Genomic DNA, 25,332 nt, shown 5'->3' with positions numbered 1-25,332 from the left:
TGAATCCATTGAAAGGAACCTCCGCACTAGGATCACAAATATAGGCCAAATATGCTAGACATCCCTTCATGACCATACGCCGAGCCTTCACATAAGAAATAACCCTGCTTGTAGAATGGCTAGAAGTCCCCCTCCACTCTAATAAACCCCCGCATGGCTAAGGTCACCGTCTTGGTATGACAGTCTAAAATGGTGATAAAGTGACAACCAATCCATACCCACGATAACATCAAAGTCCACCATATCAGAAGTAAAAGGTCTATCCTAGTCTCAAAGCTCCCCAAAGAAACCACACACGAACGATAAACACTATCTACAACAATAAAATCTCCCACAGGCGTGGACATGTAGACATGAACATTTAAAGAATCATGAGGCATAACCAGATATGAAGCAAAATAGGATAGAAAATATGAATAAGTTGATCCCGAATCAAGTAAAACTGAGGCATCTCTATGGCAAACTGGAACAATACCTGTGATGACAGCATCAGATGACTCTGCCTCAGGTCTAGCTGGAAATGCATAAAAATGGGGTTGGGCCCCACAACTCTGACCTCTACCTCTCGGACAACCTCTAGCTGGCCGGCCTCTTCCTCTAATGACCTGACTTCCACCTCTAATGGCATGACCTTTACCTCTAGCATCATGACCCCTTCCTCTAGCTGGCTGAGCGGGCGGTGGAGCAACTGGTGCCAGAACCATGGCACGAGAACCCTACTGTGGAATACTGCCATATGACCTCAAGCAAAACTTCGCGATGTGCCTCGGATCTCCACAAGTATAACAAGTCCTCTGCTGCTGTGAGTGCTGACCCTGGAACTAACCCTGGCGATCTGAATAACCATCCTGATAACTTTAGATCGGAGGTGCACTAATGGTAGCTGAAGGTGCACTGTAAGCTAGCTGCTTAGGATGAGACACATAAAAGCCACGACTACCCGAAGCACTGTGGGATGCCTGAAGCACTGGCTGAATCGGCCTGGGAGGGTAGCCTCTACCAAATAGACACCTACCTACAGATAAGGCACCACTGAAACCACCAAATAATGAGGCCTCTTCTTAGATACCGCCTCCATACCCTGACCAAAAATCATCTCGATCCGTCTAGAAATCTCTACTGCCCACTGGAAAGAAATATCATCCCTAGTCTCCTTGGACATCTGTAACCTAATAGCAAAAGCAAGAACATCAATGAACCTCCTCACTCTCTCCCTCTCAGTACAAAGTAAGACAACTGCATGGCGAGCTAAATCCACGAATCTAGTCTCATACTGGGTAACAGTCATGCTACCCTGCTAAAGGCACTCAAACTGCATGTGATACTCCTCTCTAAAAGTGAAAGGAATGAACTTTTCCAAAAATAACTGCGAAAACTTATCTCAAGTGTGTGGCGTTGAACCTGCAGGTCTGCTCTACACATAATCTTGCCACCATCTCTTGGCCGAACCAATCATCTGAAACACTGTTAAGTCAACTCCATTGGACTCCACAATACCCATGTTGCTATTAATGTTGTTGGAGTTTTTCTCAGCTCGTCCTCAGAAGGTGTACCACCAAATGAATAGGAAAGAGCTTTGTGAACTTATACAATCTCATCAATCTCTCAGAAGATATCGCGGGCCTCTCCCTGGTCTGTGTAGCAACAATAGGTTGAACCACTCCCGCTGTTGGAACTGCTAGAGTCTAATACATGGGATTCATCTGCTCCGGAGTGTGAGTAGCGGGAGTCAGGGCTCCTCCCCCAGCCTGAGAAACGGCTGGTGCCACAGGAAATGCACCGGTCTGGGCCACGCTCTCCATAAGGCCCACTAAGCGGACTAGAGTGCCCTGAAGTACTAATGTAGCAATAAACCCTTTTGGGACCTAAGCTGGTCAAACTAGCATGGTCTGAACAGGAACCTCCTCCTACTGCTCGATCTGAGGCTCCAGAATAGGTGTTGTTGCACGTGCTCTAGGCTGAGCTCTGTCTCTGCCTCTACCCCTGGCTCGACCTTGGCCTCAGCCTCTACTCCTAGTAGTGGCAGCAACCTGGGGCTCCGGATCCTGACCCGCCGTGGATGCTGTGCATGTCCTCACCATCTGCGAAAGAACAAGAATAGAATGATTCAAACTTCAGTGATAGAATAAAATCGCACGATAGAGAAAGAAAGAGCTGAAATTTTCCTAAAGCTCTATAGCCTCTAGAAGATAGGTACACACGTTTCCGTACCGATCCTCCAAAACCTACTAAGCTTGCTCATGACATGTGAAACCTGCGCAACCTAGTGCTCTGATACCAATTTGTCACGACCCGGAATCCCACCCTCGGAAAAGTGATGGCGCCTAATATTTCACTTGCTAGGCAAGCCAACGTTAACTAAATTACTTAACCAGTTTTAATAGCTTCAATCAAATAATTTATAAAATAAACTACAATGGTATGAAGTAGATATAATAAGTAACATGTGGCGTAACTAAACATATCCCAGTAATCTGGTATCACGAATACATGAGCATCTAGAGTGCTATAGATAAAGTCTGAATAAAATACAACAGTATGAAACTAAATAAACAGTAAACTGGATAAGGAAGGGGACTTCAGGGCTGCAGGCACCGTGCAGCTATACCTCAAGTCTCCAATGCAGCTGAATCCATTCAAAGATACCACTAAATGTTGCTGGGATCAACACCAGTATCTGCACAAGAAGTGCAGAAGTGTAGCATGAGTACAACCGGCCTAATGCACTCCGTAAGTATCGAGCCTAACCCCGACGAAATAGTGACGATGCTATGAAAAGACACCTACTAAACCCTGTACAAGTATATATATAAAGTAACAAAATAACAAGTAAGATAATTAAAGTATTAACTAGGAGGGAACATGTAGAAAGGGAAGTACAAAAAGAACATCAAGTATAAAATCAGCGAATAGATCTTTTCCGAAAAGAAACAATAATAATTCAACCAATTAAATCATCAATCCAGTATCCAAGTAAAGCAAAGAAATCAATAATGGCACGACATCACCTTTCGTGCTTTTACTCTCGTCCTCACCATGTAATATCATAAATTAAATGGCACGACATCACCCTTCGTGCTTTTACTCTCAACCTCACATGGAATGATAAATGATAACAAGTAATCAAATGCACGACATCACACTTTATACTTTTATCCTCACGATCTCTCAATAAATAATATTGTATGCAAATAAGGCAAGGCAACACCCTTCGTGCTTTTCACTCTTCATCACCAAGCAACAACATTAATTCAAAACAGAAAAAGAAGGTGGGAAGCTATTTCACTTTAATCTTAATGTGATGATAATTCATCTCAACTTTCAAAATACCAATAACTCCAAAATAATCAATAGATATGAAGGCGAACAATTAAATTAGTAATAATATAGCTACGGCATGGGAACATAGTCATGGAAACAACATAATACAATAAAATAATTTCTACCCGCATGCTTTAACCCAATAACAAAATATATATACTCGTCACCTTACATATATGTCGTCCCCACACATAATTCACGTACCAAATAGACCAACAAGTCTTAATCCGTCAAGTCAAAGTTAAGCCTTTAGAATCAATGCTCAACCGTGACTTTTCCTTTAGAATTAGCCTCCAAACCAATCAAATCTAGCCAAATATAGTTCAAATAATTCAAAATAGGCTTTACAAACTACCCACAAGTGAAAAAGATTCGATCTTTATTGATTTTAGAAATATTTAACAAAAGTAAACTCCTGAGCCCGCTTGGTCAAATCTCGAGATTCGAACTAAAACCCAATTACCCATTCACCACCGAGCCCGGTTATGTAATTTGTTTCGAAATTCGACCTCAATTTGTGATCTAAATCTCAATTTCACAAAATTTTCAATTCAACCCAAATCCCTAATTATAACCATGAAAAATCCTAGATTAAAGGTTAAAATCAATGGGTGTTTATGGAAATGTAACAAAATAAGTTAAAATTTACTAACCAATGAAGTTGGGATGAAAAACCTCTTCAAAATCGCCTCTAGGTTGAGCTCTAACTTGAAAATGGTGAAAATGGTTCAAATCCCGACTTTTAGATGTGGTAATACATGGGCGTCAGGTGTTCTTCGCGTTCGCGAAGCACCTGACGTGTTTGCCAAGAGCAGAAGCCAAAAGGCCTTCGCGTTCATGAGGTACTTTTCGCGTTCGCGAAGGCTTAACTCCCCCTTGCCTTCACATTCGCGACCCAAGGCCTGCATTCGCGAAGAGTAACTGGCTGACCTTGCCCAGATCCCCACAAAGCTTTGCATTCGCGGGAGGCTTGTCGCGTTCGCGAAGGGTAAGCCCCCCTCTACATCGCGTTCGCGAACAGATCCTCGCGTTCACGTAGAACAAACCAGCTCCATCCCTAATTTTCCCTTCGCGATCGCGAAGCACATCACACCAGACATCAGAAACTGTTGAAAACCAGCAATCTCTTAAGTCCGAAATGGTCTGTAGCCTATTTGAAACTCACTTGAGCCCTTCGGGCTCCAACCCAAATATGCACACAAGTGTAATAACATCATACGAATTTGTTCACGCGATCAAAACACCAAAATAACACGTAAAACTATGAATCGGACATCAAAATGCATGCAATTTCAAAGAAAATACAAGAACTTCTAAAATCACAACCAAGCATCCTAATCCTATCAAACCAACTCCGATTTGCACCAAATTTTGCAGACAAGTTTCAAATAGAAAAATGGACCTATACCAAGTTCCGAAACAAAAATCCAAATATGATAACCATAAAGTCAATCTATGGTCAAACCTGGGAAATTTTCAAACCTTCAAATTACTAGCTTTCGGCAAAACAAGTCAAATCAACCTAGGGATCTCTGAATTCAATTCCGGGCATACGCCTAAGTACAAAATCACAATATGGACCTAGCATAGTCGTCAAAAATACTGATCTGGGGTCGTTTACTCAAAATATTGGCCGTAGTAAATTCAAGTTATTTTTAAAGCCAAAAATTATATTTTCTTCAAATTTTTATATAAAAACTTTCTGAAAAAAGACACGGACTACGCACGCAAATTGAGAAATGCTAAAACAAAGCTATTCGAGGTATCAGAACACATAAATGAAGGCTAAAACTCAAAATGACCTATCAGATCATCACATTCTCCACCTCTAAAATAAATGTTCATCCTCGAACGGACATAAAAAAGTACATGGACTGGTGAAAAGGTGTGGATATCTACTCAGCATGTCGGACTCGGACTCCCACGTGGCTGTCTCGATCGGCTGACCTCTCCATTGTACTCTAACAGAGGAAAAACTCCTAGATCTCAACTTTCGAACCTGCCAAGATAGAATAGGCACCGGCTCCTCCTCATATGCTAAATTCTCACTACTAGAAATTAGGATTATGGTAACGGTTCCAAAACCGTTGCGGCAGGTAGGAAAACTGTTGCCACAGCTCTATTGCGACAATTTTTGTGGCCGCTACAATAGATTTCATTGCAATAGATCTATTGCAACGGTTATTCTTGAATGATATTACAACGATTTTATGATTCTATAGGAACGGTTAAATACCGTTGCAATAGAGTTTATTTGCAATTGCTGTTGAGGCTATTGCTACAGTTATTTTATACTATTGCAGCGGTTATTTTATACTATTGCAACTGTCACTTTTGGCTTATGAGATTCGAGACTCATGCTATTGCAACTGTTATGTAGTTTTATTATGTCGGTTATTTTTTGGGCTACTGCAACGGCTATTGTAGCTCTATTGCAACGGTTAAACAAACCAACAATGTAACATACCTTGAAATTACCTTGGGATTTTTTGACAATTTGGAGCTCGGATTGAGGCGATTCATGGGTAATTTTAAGAGGAAACAACGGGATAAGTATTCTTAACTCAATATTGGTTAAATTACCCGAATCCATGGTTGTTTTTATCATTTAATTGGTGAATTGAGTTGGGAAAATTTAAAAACTCTCTTGGTTTAAATTGAAGATTTGAGGGTCGAGTTTGGGTCGGATTTTGGTAAAATTGGTATGGTTAGACTCGTGATTGAATGGGCTTCCGGATTTTGTAACTTTTGTCGAGTTCCGAGACATGGGCCCCACGGGCGATTTTTGAGCTAATTTTTGGATTTTTATGGAAAATCATTATTTTCTTATTGAATTAATTCCAATGAATTTTATTGACTGAAATAAATTATTTATGACCAGATTCGAGGCATTTGGAGACCAATTCACGAGGAAAGGACATTGCAGAATAAGAATTTTACGGCTTGAAGTAATGATTGTAAATCTAGTCCTGAGGGTATGAAACCCCGAATTTTTGTATCATTCTACTATTTTGAGGTGATGCACATGCTAGGTAACGAGCATGTGGGCGTGCACTATCGGGGATTGTGACTTGGTCCGTCCCGTAGCAACTGTAAAGTTGCATATTTTGTGGAAATTATATGATACTTGTATGTTTTAGAAAGCGTTTCTGTAAATTGGGCTGAATGCCATGTTTGGGCCTTTTGCCAGTGCTGTTTGGACCCTTAGGGCCTTTTCTTACTATCCTCTCACTGTTTTCGATTGAAAATTTATACTCAGTCATGGTTATACTTGTTTACTGCATAACTCAGTTTTATGACTCTATTTTGATGCATATAAATATTTTGGGCCGAATGCCCTATTTTACTTAAACGCCCGAGTGGCTGAGAGGTTTATGACTGAGTGAGGCTGAGGGCCTGATTGTGAGGATGAGAGTGGATCGGGGCTGCACGCCTGCAACATACTTTATTATTATAGCACATGAGTTGTCCGTGCAGCACGTGAGTTGTCCGTGTAGATTATAGGGCTTGGGCTGAAAGAGCCCCTCTGGAGTCTGTACACACCCCCAGTGAGCGCAGGTATCTACTTAATGCGAGTGCCGAGTGCCGAGTGCTGAGTGACTGGGAGGCATGAGTGATTGTGAGGTATGCCCGAGTGGCAAAGAGTGATTGTGAGGTATGCCCGAGTGGCATGAGTGACTGTGAGGTTTGCCCGAGGGGCTGTATATGAGTGATGTTTTACCCGAGGGGCTATTTATGATTTCATCATTTTGCTCACCTTTGCATTTTTCCTCTGTTGGAAAGCTGTTGAAAAATATCTTTAAATGATTTTTACTGGAACTGGGTTTAAATGAGATGTTTTGATTCAAACCCTGATATTTTTTAAAAGCATGAGGTATTTTACTGAGATTTCATGATATGAACGTTATATGCTTTATTGCTCGTCACTACTGCTCAGTCTTTATTTATTGTTGTTACTTACTGAGTTGGCGTACTCACATTACTCCCTGCACCTTGTGTGCAGATCTAAGTGTAGCTAAACACGGTAGCGGTTGTTGATTGTTCTAATTGCAAATTCTCCCGGGGATAGCAAGGTAGCTGCCTGGCGATCGCAGCCCTGCTCTTCTCCCTCTTATCTTCCTCTAGTTGTATTTATCTATTTTCCAGTCTGAGTTAGCCTTGATATTGTTAGACAGATTATAGTAGATGCTCATGACTAGTGATACCCCGATGTCGGGCTTTTCCTTCCGTACTTTTATTTTGATTGGAACTCCTTTATGAAGGTTTTTATGTTAAGTAACATTGAAATTATCTTTGAAATGAAAATATTGGTTTGTTTTGGAAATGAATCGGCTTGCCTAGTTCCACGATAGGCGCCATCACGACAGGGGTTAGTTTGGGTCGTGACAGTCGTTACATCAGATGGTGTCGTTATAGGTACGACCTCGATTTAAAATAAAGGAATAATTTCCTTAACTTGATTCGGTTCTGAGTATCAAGATGAGTCCTCCTATTATGCTCCACTTATGAGTGAGCTTCGTAATTCTATAATCTACTTATGTGTTTACTTATGTTGGGAGGTTTTATGGAGATAACTACATCTATCATTCCATGATGGACTCTAATAAGATCTGTGAGGCTAAAGGTGCCTTTCTAGTACTTATTTCGGTATGTTTTGATGTATTTCCGAATAATTAATTACAAATTTTGAATTATATGCCCTACCGGTGTGGGGTTCATTATGTGTTGTGATTTTGCTTAACGAAAGTTATTTAAAAGGAGAAAATGGAAAGTTTCGATTGGCAAGATGTGCATATTACTTGTGATTCAGAACTGAAGCCGAGGTCCTCGTATTTTAAAATAAATTGACATGTTTAAACTAGGCTATGAGCTGTGTTGGAAGTTATATAAGGACGAGATCCTTGTGATAAAAATTCTTTTGTGTTGAAGTCTCCCTTGCGAAAATTAAATTTGTACTATAGTACTAATAGGGAGTCATGCCTGCTAGGCTTATTTGAGAAATTTTTGTATGAAATTCTCTGTGCATACTTGCCAAATTCGTGTTGTAATATTGAGTTGTAACCTACGAGGTAGGTGCCTGCCCAGGTGGCGTTAAATGTGACTCGTTAATTTGGGGTAAATAATTATGAGGTCTTCATGCCTCGCATCTCGTTATTAGTATTGTGAAGGTTTGAAATGAAATTTTTGTTAACATGAAGTTAATTGACGATTCTGTAATTGATTATGAACAACTATTAAGACCAGATTGACCCAGAAGGGTGCCCCATTTAGATGGTCAGACGAGTGTGAGTTGAGCTTTCAAAAGCTCAAGACCGCTTTGACTACGGCGCCAGTATTGGTATTACCCACAGGTTCAGGATCGTATACGGTATATTGTGACGCATCTCACATTGGGCTTGGTGCAGTATTAATGCAAGATGGCAAGGTAATTGCATATGCGTCGCGACAGTTGAAAGTTCACGAGAAGAATTATCCTGTTCATGACTTAGAATTGGCAGCCATTGTTCATGCGCTGAAGATTTGGAGGCATTATCTCTACGGTGTCTCGTATGAGGTATTTACTGATCATCGTAGCCTTCAGTATCTGTTCACACAAAAGGATCTTAATTTGAGGTATCTGTTCACACAAAAGGATCTTAATTTGAGGCAGAGAAGATGGTTGGAGTTGTTGAAAGACTATGATATCACCATTTTGTATCACCCAGGAAAGGCCAATGTGGTGGCCGATGCTTTGAGTAGAAAGGTTGTGAGTATGGGTAGTCTTGCGTATATTCCGGTTGGTGAGAGGCCATTAGCTGCAGACTTTGGCTAATTAGTTCGTGAGGTTAGATGTTTCAGAACCCAATCGGGTTCTAGCTTGCACAGTCGCTCGGTCTTCTTTATATGAGCGCATCAAAGAGAGGCAGTATGATGATCCTCATTTACTTGTCCTTAAGGACACGGTGCGGCATGGTGATGCCAAACAGGTTGCTGTGGGGGAAGATGGGGTTCTGCGAATGCAGGGTCGTATTTGTGTGCCTAATGTGGATGGGCTTCGTGAATTAATTCTTTAAGAAGCACACAGTTCCAGGTATTCTATTCATCCAGGTACTGCCAAAATGTATCAAGATTTGCGGCAACATTATTGGTGGGGGAAAATGAAAAAGGATATAGTTGCATATGTAGCTCGGTGTCTGAATTGTCAGCAAGTTAAGTACGAGCATCAGAGACCTAGTGGTTTGCTTCAGAAGTTAGAAATTCCTAAGTGAAAGTAGGAGTGTATCACTATGGATTTTGTTGTTGGGCTCCCACGGACTCAGAGAAAATTTGACGCAGTTTGGGACATTGTGGACAGGCTGACCAAGTCAGCACATTTCATTCCAATGGCAGTTACATATTCTTCAGAGAGGTTAGCTGAAATTTACATTCATGAGATTGTCCGCCTTCACGGGGTGCCCATGTCTATTATTTCAGATCGAGGTATACAGTTTACCTCACATTTCTGGAGGGTTGTACAGCGTGATTTATGTTACGCGGCGCCTTCCTGAAGTGTTCCTTGGAAGGGCGACGTAAGGCTAGGCAACCGATGTCAGTACAGTTGCTGTCCGCCAACTGAGGTCCCCTCTATACGCTAGACTAGATTGTCAGTGCCGTACGGGAAAACCAATGTCATGAGCAATTGAAAGAGAGCAGAAAAGAGAATTGAGAATGAAAGAAAGCTTGATTGCATTGAATAAAAGCTATTACAGAAAACAAGACGGTGTCGGGGGGGAGAGACACCAGTACAGTGAATGTTTGAATGCTTTGGTCCCCCTTAATAATGCTTAAAAAAAAACCAAAGTTACATGAGTTGACCTAAGAAAGCTGTAGAAGCACACTGAAAATGAATGAAGTAAAACTACTCTATAATTACAATGAAAAGGACTTAGTCTTCTATGGAAGCAAGTCCGATGGCAGCAACTTTGTCTTGAGCAGCAGGGTCTGCGCGCGCATTGCTGTGGGCGCGCACGGCACTTTTTGGATCTGCCAGCGGTTGAGCGCTGGCGCTTGGCATTGGGTCTGCGCGCGGGGCACTGTCTGGGTGTGCAGCGCTGATGGCAACATGATGATTTGGGCGCGCGACATTGTCGGTGCGCGCGGCACTGATGGCATTGGCCAGCCGCTGGGCGCTGGCATTGATTATCGGTGGGGCGACAAAGGCGCATGCTCGCTTGTCACTTGGCGCTGCCGAGACCACGGGGCCGACCGTGGCGCTAGGCGTTGGGAGGCTTGCCGGGACGCCACGGGGCGCGTCCAAGGGGTTATGGGTCGATGATGGAAAGCAGCCCATGACATTCTCCCCCACCTGAGTTGGCGACATCCTCGGAGCCTTACCTGCAGGATGATGATGATTGGTCAGGCTCTTGATGGCTGGGAGGTCTGTTCCCCTCGGTGCTGTGAGATGTCTTTCTGAATGATCTTCCATGCATTTCTGAAATGGCCTGAGGCGGCTGACATGGAAGACTGGATGGATTTTCCACCAGGCTGGTGTGTTCAGCTGGTATGTGGATTTCCCGATGCGCCTTTCAATGGAAAAAGGCCCGATGTAGCTTGGCAATAGGCGAGGATCTTGGGTCCTCTTTGCAAACAAGTTCCGCCTCGGGGTTCTTACCATCACTTTGTCCCCTGCTTGATGTTGGGCAAAGCGACGGTTTTGTTCGGCATGCCTCGTTGCCCTGTCTTGGGCCCTGACAAGATAGTTCCTCACTATCTTCAAAGTTTGTTCCCATTCTGTAGAGAAACTGGCAGCTCGATGAGATGATGGTATGTTTGGTGCATTCACATTATGTGGGAGTAGCGGTTGCTGTCCGGTAACAATTTCAAAAGCGCTTTTGTTTGTATGGGCGCACTTTTGTGAATTGAAACACAGCTGAGCAGCATCCAGAAGCTTCACCCAATGTGTTTGTGACCCGGTTGCAAATTGGCAGAGATATTCCTCCAGCATGTCATTGAACCGGTCTGTTTGATCATGTGTTTGCTGATGATGATGGCTTGAGTTGTAACTCAATTTGGATCTGAGGCAACTGAAGAGTTGGGTCCAAAACTTGCTAGTGAAGCGCGGGTCGCAGTCACTGATGATGTTGTTGGGCATACCCCAATGTTTGACAACATGGGAGAAGAAGAGTCGAGCTGTTTCTTCTGCCGACATGTTCTGTGGGGCTGCGATGAAGGTAGCATACTTGGAAAACAGGCCTACTACCACCATGATGGTTGCATGATTTCCGACCTTGGGTAATCCTGTGATGAAATTCAGGGAGATGCTTTCCCAAGGTCTCTGTGGGACAGGTAGCGGCTCCAAGAGTCCTGCTTGTGCTGGGTGATCCAACTTGTCCTTTGGGAATGCTTGACAAGTCTTCACACAATGAGGGGCGCCATGAGCTGTTGGACCCCGATGATGTGATGCTTGTTTGATGATGTTGAGGGCAGCCGGAACTGTAGGTTCAGGTCTGTTGGTTCCCTCCTTAAACTGCATGGCCGTGATGTTTCCAGCGGCCATCTTCTTGGATATGCACAGTATGGTGTGGGGTTTGGCCCCGTTGTCTCCCATCATTAGGAGCATGTTGGCATATGGTACCGGGATGGTGTTGGTCTGCCTGAGGAATTCCAATCCTACTATCAGTTCGAAGTCATCGATGATAGCTATGCGCAGGTCGAATATTCCCTTGTATGGGCCAAGCTGGATTGGCGCTTCTTTGGCTATTCCACTCACTTGCTGAGATGGAGAGTTGATAGCCTTGACACGACCCTTGCATTTTTGCACTGCTAGACCGAGGCGTTGCACCTGAGTTGAGGCCAGGTAGTTGTGGCTAGCACCCGTGTCTATCAATGCCCGAATAGGTCTGCCGTTTACTTTCATGTCAACGAACATTAAGGTCCTCTTTTGTGATGTGGGAGGCCTCTCGTCCGCCTTTCCTTTCCCTTTCTTGTCGATTGGGAATGCTTTCTTCTTGGGGTTGCTAGTACTGGTTCCCGCCAAGGTATCATGAATGAAGCCGACAAATGCGTTGAAGGCACCTACTGGATCGGTGCCGTCTGAGTCGTCGGTATCTGACCCATCATCGTCAACAGTTTGTTGAGCATTGACTTGTGTATTGGGGCATTGATTGTTCCAATGTTCCCCGCCGCAATGACGGCATTCTGATGGGGGCTTTCTCCCCTGAGGATTGTTGACTGATGCAGTAGTGTTACTGCTTGAGGAAGGAGTCTTGGATTTGGATGTACCTCGATCTCCTCCGTTTCTGTTGGGGCCACCGTTGCTAGGTTGGCTCCCGTTGTATCCCCCTCGGACAGGCGGCTGGGGCCTATCCTTCTGAGTTTCCAACTGATAATCCCCAAGGCACTCTGCAGCTTGAATGGCCTTGGGCAGGGTATCTACCCGTTGTCTTTGCAGTTCCATACGAGCATGAGGTTTCAAACCTTCTATGAATGCGAACAGTTTGTCTTTGTCCCCCATATCCCGTATGTTTAGCATGAGTGCGGAGAATTCACGCACGTAGTCCCGCACCGACCTGGTGTGGCGGAGTTCACGCAACTTTCTCCGTGCATTGTATTCCACGTTTTCGGGGAAGAACTGCAGGCGTATGGCGGCCTTTAGTTCTGCCCATGTCTGGAGAGTATCTTCACCGGCCCTGATGGCTTCGTATTTGACTCGCCACCAGAGTTTTGCATCGCCTTGAAGATACATGGCAGTAGTTGCTACCTTTTTGGATTCTTCCAAATGTCCAACAGCATCGAAGTATTGTTCGATGTCGAAGATGAAGTTTTCCACTTCTTTAGCATCCCGGGCTCCGTTGTATGGCTTGGGTTCCGGAATTTTCAGCTTTTGTGGCATAGGGGCAATGTTCATGGCACCCCTGATGTGGTTTTTGCCTCCTTTGAGCAGGCTTTGGAGGGCAGCATTGACAACATTGAGCTGGCCTGTCAAGTTGTCTATGGTTTGCTGCATGACTGTCAGTCTGTCTGCCTCTAGTTCCCGATGGGCTAAATCCTCGGCACGCTCCTGTTGGAGGTCCTCGAATTGGCCATGAATTTTGGTTGCCTCGACGGCAGCCGTTTGTCGGTCTTCCTCAGAGTCTTGACTGATGTTTGCTATGTCATTTTCGGCCTGCCGCATTCTGTGGTCCAGGTCGTCCAACCTTTGCACTAGGCTGGTTTTTAGATCAGGCAACGTATCCACGATGGGCCGTAATGCGTCAACCGTCTCTTCTAGGGTCGTGATGCGATCCCCGTGATTCACCATGGTCAGAAATGGTGATGATGATGCCAATGAGTTCCCTCGTCCGATGTCGAGCCTAGGCTCTGATACCAACTGTTACGCGGCGCCTTCCTGAAGTTCCTTGGAAGGGCGATGTAAGGCTAGGCAACCGATGTCAGTACGGTTGCTGTCCGCCAACTGAGGTCCCCTCCGTACGCTAGACTAGATTGTCAGTGCCGTACGGGAAAACCAATGTCATGAGCAATTGAAAGAGAGCAGAAAAGAGAATTGAGAATGAAAGAAAGCTTGATTGCATTGAATGAAAGCTATTACAGAAAACAAGACGGTGTCGGGGGGGGGAGAGACACCAGTACAGAGAATTGTTTGCTTGCTTGAAAGTTTTGATTGCTTGGTCCCCTTAATAATGCTTAAAAAAATAAACCAAAGTTACATGAGTTGACCTAAGAAAGCTGTAGAAGCACACTGAAAATGAATGAAGTAAAACTACTCTATAATTACAATGAAAAGGACTTAGTCTTCTATGGAAGCAAGTCCGATGGCAGCAACTTTGTCTTGAGCAGCAGGGTCTGCGCGCGCATTGCTGTGGGCGCGCACGGCACTTTTTGGATCTGCCAGCGGTTGAGCGCTGGCGCTTGGCATTGGGTCTGCGCGCGAGGCACTGTTTGGGTGTGCAGCGCTGATGGCAACAGGATGATTTGTGCGCGCGGCATTGTCGGTGCGCGCGGCACTGATGGCATTGGCCAGCCGCTGGGCGCTGGCATTGATTATCGGTGGGGCGACAGAGGCGCATTCTCGCTTGTCACTTGGCGCTGCCGAGACCACGGGGCCGACCGTGGCGCTAGGCGTTGGGAGGCTTGCCGGGACGCCACGGGGCGCGTCCAAGGGGTCATGGGTTGATGATGGAAAGCAGCCCATGACAGTTAGCACGTGGGTGGAGTTGAGTACAACATTTCATCAACAGACAGACGGACAGTCAGAGCGCACTATTCAGATATTGGAAGATATGCTCTGCGCTTGTGTTATAGACTTTGGAGGTTCTTGGGATCATTTCTTGCCACTTGTGGAGTTTGCTTATAATAATAGCTATCAGTCGAGCATTCAGATGGCTCCATATGAGGCATTATACGGAAGGCGATGTCGATCGCCAGTTGGTTGGTTTGAGCCGGGAGAGGCTCGATTGTTGGGTATCGATTTGGTACAGGATGCCTTGGATAAGGTCAAGATTATTCAGGATTAACTTCGCACAGCTTAGTCTAGGCAAAAGAGTTATGCCGATCGTAAAGTTCGTGATATTGCATTCATGGTTGGAGAAAGAATATTGCTCCGGGTTTCACCTATGAAAGGTGTAATGAGGTTCGGAATGAAGGGCAAGTTGAGCCCGAGGTATAACGGACCCTTTGAAATTCTTGAAAGGTTGGGTGAAGTAGCCTACACACCTAGTTTATCAGCAGTTCATCCGGCGTTCCGTGTGTCTATGCTCCGGAAATATCATGGTGATCCGTCCCATGTGTTAGATTTCAGCTCAGTCCAATTGGACAAAGATTTGACTTACGAGGAGGAGCCAGTGGCTATTCTAGCCCGACAGGTCCGACAGTTGAGGTCTAAGAGTTATCCTTCAGTTCGGGTGCAATGGAGAGGTCAGCTGGTAGAGGCATCTACCTGGGAGTCTGAATCAGACATGCAGAGTAAATATCCACACCTTTTCTCCAGCTCAGGTATTTTATTTTCTAACTCCGTTCGAGGATTAACGTTTGTTTTAGAGGTGGAGAATGTGATGACCCAAAATATCATCTCTAAATTTAATAAGTAATTCTATGTTCTAAGACCTCGAAAAACACCATTTATCATTCCTCGACTTGCATGCGCAGTCCGTAAAATTTTCCAAAAAGTTTTCATGTGAAAAATGGATTAAAATGTTAAATAGAGCTTTAAAACTCAACTGAGTTGACTTTGGTCAATATTTTTAGCAAACAGACCCGGATCAGTGTTTTGACAGTTCCGCTAGCTCCATATCGTGATTTGGGACTTGGGCGTATGCCCGAAATTTAATTTGGAGGTCCCTAGCTCAAGTTATGACCATTTAACGGAACTAGCAATTTAAAGGCTAAAGATTTCCAAGTTTGACCACGGGGTTGACTTTTTGATATCGGAGCCGGAATCCGAATCTGAAATTTTGAACAGCTCCGTTATGTCATTTATGACTTGTGTGCCAAATTTGAAGTCATTCCGGATTCATTTAATATGTTTTGGCACGAGATTTGCAAATTGAAAAGTTTAAAATTCAAAGTTTGAATCGGGGTGTGAATTATAATTTCAGCGTTGTTTGACGTGATATGAGACCCCGAGTAAGTCCGTATTATGTTATTGGACTTGTTGGTATATTCGTACGAGGTCCCGAGTACCCCAAGAGTGATACGAATTGAAATAGGATCAAGAATTGGACTTAAGCAAAATCTGAATTTTTTTCCTTCTGTTGTAATCGCACCTGCGGATTTTTGCTCGCAAGTGCGAGCTCACAGATGCGAGCCTTCCATCGCAGATGCGCCCAGGCGTGTCAAGGCTTCGATCGCAGAAGAGGACAGCTTCTCGCAGAAGCGTGTCCGCAGATGCGCACCAAATCACGCAGATGCGGGACTGGGCTGGCCTGGGGTCTTCGCAGGTGCGGCCTTTTTGCGCAGAAGCGGATGTCGCAGGTGCGACAGGAGTGTCTGCAGATGCGGAACTTCACCTGGCAGCCTGGCATCGCAAATGCGAGCTTTGTCTCACAAATGCGAGTCCGCAAATGCGGAACTTTTATCCGCAGATGCGAAAATAACTGGGCAGAGCCCATAAATTCGAAAGTCGCTATTTTTACTCATTTTTGAGTTTCAAGTCCCGGATTTTGGCGATTTCAAGGTGAATTTTCACGACTTTGAATTGGGTAAGTGTTCTTTAACCAAAAGTGATTATATTTCACAAATTCATATCTATATTCATCATTTATTTCGGATTTAAATGGAAGAAATCAGTTTTTTATAAAATCTTTCAAAAACGAAAAGTTAAGATTTGAAGGTCCATTTGATATCGGAATTGGACAATTTTTGTATGGTTGAACTCGTATCGGAACGGGTGTTCGGATTTCGTGAGTTATTTCGAGATTTGAGATGTGGGTCCCACTGCTGAATATTTTAATAAATTTTAGATTTTATCCGGAAAATTAGTAAATTCATATGAAATTAATTCATATGATTCGTATTGAGTATGTTGAATTATTTGTGAATAGATTTGAAGCTTTCGGAGACAAATTTAAAAGGAAAAGTTGTGGTTGAGTAATTGATTGGAATTTGCAAAGCGAGGTAAGTGTCGTGGTTAACCTTGGCTTGAGAGAATAGAACCCTTAAATTAATTATTATGTGAATTGCATGTGAATGGCGTATAGGCGAGGTGAGGAGTGTCTATACGTCGTCAAATTAATTGTTTGCCTGCTTACTTGAAAAATCATAAATTGTTTTATTGTTTCTCTCCTATTCTTTGTCAAATATTAATTCTTGAATTCCTGCATTAATTGTTACATGCTATTTGAATTATGTTCCTTAATTGTCATTTGACATTTAGCATATTAAATATTAAACTGCATATTTTCTCTCTGATTTCTATAATAATTTGCTATTTGCCTTTGTTTGTTTCGTAATTAAATCATAATTATTGTATGCTTGTTGTCTTATAATTTTATATTAATTGTTACATTTATTGGGAAAATTCTTCTATAAGAATTGGTAAATGAATATGTTGGAGGATCGGGTTGCACGCCGCAACAGAATTAATTATAATGAATATATTGGAGGATCGGGTTGCACGCCGCAACAGATTTATTAAAAGTCTATATTGGAGGATCGGGTTGCACGCCGCAACAGACTTATTAAAAGTCCATATTGGGGGATCGGATTGCACGCCGCAATAGACTTATTTAAAAGTCAATATTGGGGGATCGGATTGCACGCTGCAATAGACTTATTTAAAAGTCAATATTGGGGGATCGGATCCCCCGTCGCAATAGACTTATTTAAAAGTCAATATTGGGGGATCGGATTGCATGCCGCAATAGACTTATTTAAAAGTTAATATAGGGGGATCGGATTGCACGCCGCAACAGACTTATTTAAAAGTCTATATATATACCTGATTGAAATAAATATATGACAAACTTGATTAAAATGAATATATTGTGAGAGCGGGTTGCACGCTGCAACAAAACTGAATGTGAATATATTGTGAGAGCGAGTTGCACGCTGCAACAGAACCGAATGTGAATATATTGTGAGAGCGGGTTGCACGCTGCAACAGAATTGAATATGAATATATTGTGAGAGCGGGTTGCACGCTGCAACAGAATTGATGGAAATGATAATTGGTTATAACTACTGAGTTGGCTTCAATCATTATAAATGAGTTACCTGATTTATTTCTATTATTGTCGTTGTTACTAATATTGCGTACAGGTTAATGTAAGTGAACCGCCTTAGCCTCGTCACTACTTCGTCGAGGTTAGGCTCAGCACTTATCAGTACATGGGGTCGGTTGTACTGATACTACACTCTGCACTTCTTGTGCAGATTTTAGATCAGTACATGGGATCGGTTGTACTGATACTACACTCTGCACTTCTTGTGCAGATTTCAGAGTTGGTCCCAGCGGCGTGCCATAGACTTGCTCGGATTTCAACTACTCGGAGGAGACTTGAGGTATAACTGCATGGCGTCCGCAGTTCTGAAGTCCCCGTCTATTTTACTTTAGCTGTGTGTTTATTTCCAGACATCTTTATTTTATTCAGACCTTTATTTGTATTATTCTAGAAGCTCGTGCACTTGTGACACCAATTATGGTATGGTATTTAGACACCGTTATTTTTATGTATTATTCACTATATTTCAAACTTTGCTTCCGCATTTGTTTCTTTGATTATTAATAATTTAAAAATTATTTAAAAATTGGTTAATATTATTTTAACGTTGGCTTGCCTAGCAAGTGAAATGTTAGGCGCCATCACGATCCGAAAATGAAAATTTCGGGTTATGACAGGTAATCCAAAAGATTTCTCATTCAATAAGATCTTAGAGAATCTACAAGACAATAAGATTCTTTCTAAAAAAAGTTCAATTGTCTTTATCAAATGTGAAGCAATGGAAACACCAACAGAAACAATAGATCCTATTTTTGACATACTAGAGAATGATAATTGAAGACCAAACGTATTCAATCTCCAAATGTCAAGACCTTCATAAAGACCGATTCAATTTAATAATTAAAGTCAAGACCTTCTTAAAGACCAAACGTAATCCAATCTTCAAATGTAGAAAGTAGAAACTAGAGGTTACTATACCAGAAGTTACAACAGCTTTGCAGGCAATCATTTTCTATGAGATAAAAGAAAACAAAATTCTTCATTATGCTACAAAGGCAAATAATGGAGTAACCTCGGTATCACTCTACTCAGAAACATTTTTGCGCAACTCTCTTCATAGTAGATTGCTGATTGATAAAACTATAATTCATTCTCATGACTCTCTCTGTTGTAATAAATTACAAGTACACCTTGGATCAAGATAAAATTGAAATGACATCTTACATCAGTGGATTTTTTAATCAGTCACACTAACAGAGGTTCTTTTATCAGTCACACTAACAGTGATTAGCATTCCGTTCTTGTACTTTATTTTTGATAAAGGAATTTATTAATAATAGCAACTTCCATTCCTGGACTTCTTTGTGGACTTTTTTATTATTATGATGATTAACTAGTACTTTGGAAGGACCAGATAGCTCATTGCAGTGAAGTGTGGTTGCTCTAGGTAGTTTATCACGACTAAACCTTTGACATGTTTTAGGGTTCCCTTATTTGGAGTTCCAAGAGAACCCCATGTTTCAATATGAACTTGAACCTCTAGCAATATGAACTCAGCCGCACAAGATGATATCATTAAAATATACTAATAAAGTTTATACTAAACATTATCTACAGAAATATTAATGATTCTATAATGCCTCATATCAGCAGGTTTTCATGAAAGGAAGAAAGGCAGAAAAAGAGCAAATTTTATCACAAAAATCAACAGTTTTTAACTTTAAAAAATAATAGCTTTACTGTAGATTTTCAAACAAAAAATCACAGCTTTACAGTTTCTAAAATATGAATTTTAGCCTGGGAATAAAGTGATACTAACCTTGATTGTTGCTACGTGTAGATGGTCGACAGATCAGTTGATTAGCAGCTTGTGGTGCAGAGGTAGCTTCTCCTAATGACAAAACAGATAATGTTGCTAGTATGTTTGGATTAATTAATCCTGCACGCTGAAGTTGAGCAATTACATCTGCAGTAATTTCTTGTCGCATAGTTCTTTTTTGTTCCTTCATTTTTCGAATCCTTTCTTGCACTGTATCATTTGTAGCATTTGAAGTCGGTTCGAAATGGCCCACTTTTCCTTTTAAAGTAGTCTTTGTAACTCCTCGTCCATATAATCTTAAACATCCCGGATGTTCAGGACCCACGACAGATGAAAATGCATCAACAGACTGACTGCCATCTACACTTTGTTGTAAATTTTAAAAAAGAACTTTGTTCAATAGCACAATCAACAAGTTCAATGTAGGATCCAATTTCATGATTGACATACAGGGTTTGAAGCAAAAAGAATATAAGGTAGAGTATCAGGCAACTTTAAATGGTTTAGCCTGATCCTTCATTAATTTATTTGTTTTCATTGGGTTCACGATAAGTACTGATGCTTTTCCTGACAAACTTTTCCTTATCAAAAAAAGAAAAAGAGTGATGCCCTTACAACGAATAAGGTCTAATTACCAAAATCTATCTGTCTTGTTTGTTACCCTCTTTTATGACTTAGGAAAAAAAATATACACATTGACAGAAAGCAATAAAAATGCAAATAAAGAGACTGCCTTATAAGAGAGGACAAGAATTTTTGTCCATCTGTTATCAGGTGAGCTAAGGCTCAGCAAATTTAATACAGTTTACTTACTCATGAACTACTGTTTAAACTTTTGAAACCATTTCATTAGTGAAAATAACATATGTCATCCTATTTGCATAATCTGCTGAATAATCTGAAATGAAGAGTCATAACAAAGGTTCTATCATGTACTTTCTAAATAAAATTTTCAATCAACAGAACACTAAACTATTTAATCTTTCCATAAAGCGGTAAGAGAATAAAATACCCACACATTGAATAAACTAAATACAGAAGAAACAAGCAAATCTAGCAACTAAGTAAAGAGGATATCTTCCCATTAATTTAATTCGAAAGAAACAGAATACTTAATACATCTAGCTAAATCATTATTTTATGAGATTTTGGTAGATACAGATTTATGAGTTAGTTATCCATATTTTCAATGCTTGGTGGGATTTTATGTAACTTTCAGCAATAAAACTTGTTAGTTTTCTTGTATTATTGAAGAGTTACCATAAATTGATGCCAAGAGAACTCTCTTTAGTTCCTACTACACAATGAAGAATATTTCACTTTAAAACATCTATTCAATCATAACATTCAAATTAATTAGAAAGAAACTAATTACCCACCCTTTATGTCACATATTATACTTTTTTCAAGTAACTCCCTAATCACTGGTCTTTGTAGGACTTTATTTTCTCCTCTTCTTTTGATAAGTTACTTTTCTCATATTGATTGAAAGCAAACAGAAATTCACTAATATCTAATACCTTCTTTTTTTAGGGAAATGACACCCGAAAAATAACAACAATACTGTAATAATATTACTTGTGAGCAGAATTACACGAATTGGCTTGAGTCGTGCTGGGCACTATCCTATGAAACTATTTCAGTAATGTGAAATGTTTCCCATGATTAAACAAGCCTACCTCTATTTATTTAGAGGATACAGGAACCAACAAAATTAAATAATACCAGCAAGTTTGGAATGATGAAATAAACACAGGTTATAAAAGAAATTGGAACACACAAAAAGCTAGGCGTAATTGAGAATGAGAAGGCTTGTAGTGATGATTACTAATCATTAGCAATCATGAGATAATAGAATTTTTGTTGGTATCTTCGGATGGTATAGGAAGTGAGTATTTATAGTTGTAAGAATTGTGTAAAAAAATGACAAGTGTTCATCTACTTATCAAAAACTTTCCATGCAAATAGACATTTGGTAGGGGATCTATACACTTGGCCATAGCATCAAGGAGATCAAGCTACATAACTATTTATGTAGCCACTTGTCCACAAAAATATTCAAATACTACTACAGTCCCCCACTATTTTAATTTTTTTTTCTTTCAGCTACTTCATTTGACTCAGGTGAATAAGGCAGAGTTACTTCATAAATTATTCCTTCTTTTTCACAAAAATCATTCAAAGACAAATATTCCCCACCTCTGTCAGATCTAATTCTCTTGATTTTTCTACTAAGTTGATTTTCAACCTCAATTGTATAAGAAATAAAAGCATTAAAAGCATCATCTTTGTTTCTAAGCAAATACAACTTAGTATATCTAGAAAAATTATCAATAAATATCACATAATATCTTTTACCACCTCTAATCATAGTCTACTTTAAATCGCCTAAATCAGTATGAATCAAGGATAACAATCCAGTTTCTCTATTTACAGAAAAACAAGTCTTTCTAATACTCTTAGCTTCAGCACATATATCACACTTTTTAATATTATTTGAGTCTAAATCAGATATTAATCCTAGAGACTGCATTTTCTTTATATACGTGACATTAACATGTCCTAGTCTAGCATGCCATAAAGAAACAGACTCAACCATATAAGCAGAAGAAGATGCATTTTCATTGCTAGTATCAGAAACATTAAGCATAAATAAACCATGATTACAATATCCATTGCCCACAAAAAAATTATTTTTGGTCAGTACGACCTCATCATTCTCGAAAAAAACCTTCACTCCAACTTTTCCTAATAATCCCACAGAAACCAAATTGGTTTGGATATTAGGTACATGCAACACATCACTCAATGCTAGAGTTTTAACAGATGTGAGTTTGAGAAGAAATTTTCCTTTCCCAAGAACGCGAGTTATTCTTGAGTCACCAAGATAAATAGTTTCTCCTCCTTCCTCAATTTGGGTGTAATTTTTGTCTGCACAAATGTGCCTAGTAGCACCAGAGTCTATTGCCTAATTTCTCACATTGGCCACATTATTTATTTGAAAAATGACCGCAATAACTATATTATCCGCTTTAGTCAAATTTAATTTTGACTTAGCGAGATTGTCATTTATACCAACTCTTCTCTTGCATTGAGGTGCATTTTTCTCGAAGGTTTTAATATTAGCATTAGATATGTAACCATGTATATTCACATACATGTGTTTTGACATTAATGTCTGTCAAAGTTGTGGATGCAATAACGTATTTGCAATACCATAGATATTTGGCAGGACAATTGGAACATTAGCAACGGAGACAACACCAAAATCGGTAGCACCATCAATAATTTTCGTAGTAGTATTACTTGCCATAGTTTTCTTAGATTGTAGGGAAATGACATCTGAAAAATAACAACAATACTGCAATAATATTACTTGTGAGCAGAATTACACGAATTGGCTTGAGTCATGTTGGGCACTGTCCTAAGAAACTATTTCAGTAATGTAAAATATTTTCCCAGGATTAAATAAGCTTACCCCTATTTATTTAGAGTATACAGAAATCAACAAAATTAAATAATACCAGCAAGTTTGGAATGATGAAATAAACACAGGTTATAAGAGAAATTAGAACACACAAAAAGCTAGGCGTAATTGAGAATGAGAAGGCTTGTAGTGATGATTACCAATCATTAGCAATCGTGAGACAACAAAATATTTGTTGATGTCTTCGGATGGAATAGAAAGTGGGTATTTATAGTTATAAGAATTGTGTAAGAAAATAACAAGTGTTTATCTACTTGTCAAAAACTTTCCTTGCAAATAGACATTTGACAGGGGCTCTATACACTTGGCCATAGTATCAAAGAAATCAAGCCACATAACTATTTATGTAACCACTTGTCCACAAAAATATTGAAATACTGCCACACTTTTTTCCTCCCTTTGATAAAGACCCAACAGGTACTTTATAAGCACAGAAGAAAAGCAAATTGGACACTGCGCGTTATACTTCAACTGATCTTACAAGTGATATATAATTGCAATGACCAATAAAGCAGTTATTCCCATGGTTTAATTCAATTTGCCTTTCACTTGCAAAATAAATAAATAAATAATAAACCTTACCTAGTATAAAGGAAGAGAAGACTTACAAAAATGAATTCAATAAGTACATACTGCCTGTTAGTTAACTACCAAAATAAACCCATTCACCAATGAACATTCAGTTTCATCCTAAAATATCTCGTTACCTAAACCCAAAATCAAACAAAACCACCTAAATATCTAATAACCCATCAACTGAAACTTTATTCAAAGCAAACCCAAATATTGCAACTTTGCAATAAATAGAAAGACAAACTCATCGCATACATTTTTCCATCAATAAAATAAAAGACAAATCATCAAGGATTTTCATATAATAAAGTATAAACCTTTTTGATTTGATGTGAGTATGATTATTACCTCAAGATTCTTAGTGGCAAAGACTGAAAGAGCAACGAAATAATGAAAAAAGTTATTGTAGAAGAAAAGTACAAAGGGACTAGGGCAAGGGGGAGAGAAAGAGAGAAGAACCTGTTGGAATTTCTCGGATCTTTGTTCGTGGCTCAACTATCTTGATTAGGGCTTTTGGTACTTTGTATCTTGATTAGGACTTTAATTTTAGTTTTTCTTTTTATCCTCTCCGTCTCTTAGTTCTTTTCCTTGAAACAATTGGCGGGTTAGTAAATATAAATTTAGAAGCGGCAATATAAGGAGGAAAAGCAACACCGTCGCAATTGTCTTTTTATTTAAATAACTGTCACCATAGATATGTATGTTGCCACATTTAAATAAACCGTCGTAATAAACCTGTCTATGGCAAGGGTTATGCCCCTAACGCGACGATTTATTCTGTTAACTATCTCAATAGCCCGGATATAATTATGCAACGCTTATAACCGTTGCTGTAGATTATCTATTGCAACGCTTATATAACCATTGTTAAAAAACCGTTGCAATAGGTCTATTTTCTAGTAGTGCGATCTCATCAAGCTGAACTGTGCTGAAATCTAAAATATATGACAGATCACCATAATTGTCACGACCCAAACTTCAACTAGTCATGATGGCACCTAACCCAACCGGTTAGGTAAGCCAATTACCAACTATCTGATTCCAATGAAATTAACGAGGCAATTAATTAAAAGAAAATATCTAAAACTAATACTTTTCCCCAAGAACGGGTAGTACAAATCATGAGCTTCTAAGAATAGAGTTTACAAAGTTGGTATGAAATAAATACATCATCTGTTTGAGAAGTACATAAACAGAGTTTTATGAATCTAAGGCTACCATGAACAAGAGGCAGCTACAACCGGAACGCAAATACATCTTCAAATCCAGCTCCCATCGAACACAGCAACATCAGCAGCCAACATCTGGACGCAAGGTGTAGAAGTGTAGTATTAGTACAACCGACCCCATGTACTAAGTAAGTAACAAACCTAACCTTACGTTAAAAGCAGTGACGAGCTTTTACCAAGGTCGGGTCCAAAACTAATAGTCCACAACAATATCCAGAAAAATAAATCTCATAACAACAGAATTGAGGCAGCACAATGATTAACTCAATAATAAAGTGCTCAGTTCAT

The 25,332-nt window shown here is 40.4% G+C and overlaps 1 long non-coding RNA gene across 2 annotated transcripts; it reads right to left on the bottom strand.

The window, feature by feature from the left end:
* Positions 1 to 2,454: 2,454 nt before the first annotated feature.
* LOC107818694 (uncharacterized) lies at positions 2,455 to 24,467 on the bottom strand. 2 transcript variants are annotated; one of them, XR_012698689.1, is made up of 3 exons: positions 24,275 to 24,451; positions 19,756 to 20,115; positions 2,455 to 2,677 (listed from the first exon to the last, which is right to left on the bottom strand). It is a non-coding gene; the product is annotated as an uncharacterized LOC107818694 (long non-coding RNA). The 2 variants fall into 2 exon arrangements; XR_001655489.2 differs by lacking the exon at positions 2,455 to 2,677 and having other exon boundaries at positions 18,671 to 20,115; positions 24,275 to 24,467.
* Between the last annotated feature and the right edge of the window lie 865 nt (positions 24,468 to 25,332).

This window comes from Nicotiana tabacum, chromosome 14 (genome assembly GCF_000715075.1).
Source record: "Nicotiana tabacum cultivar K326 chromosome 14, ASM71507v2, whole genome shotgun sequence".
In the NCBI taxonomy this organism is placed as follows: Eukaryota; Viridiplantae; Streptophyta; class Magnoliopsida; order Solanales; family Solanaceae; genus Nicotiana; species Nicotiana tabacum.
The sequence above is the reverse complement of the archived record's forward strand: the minus strand, read 5'-3'. Positions and strand labels throughout refer to the sequence as shown.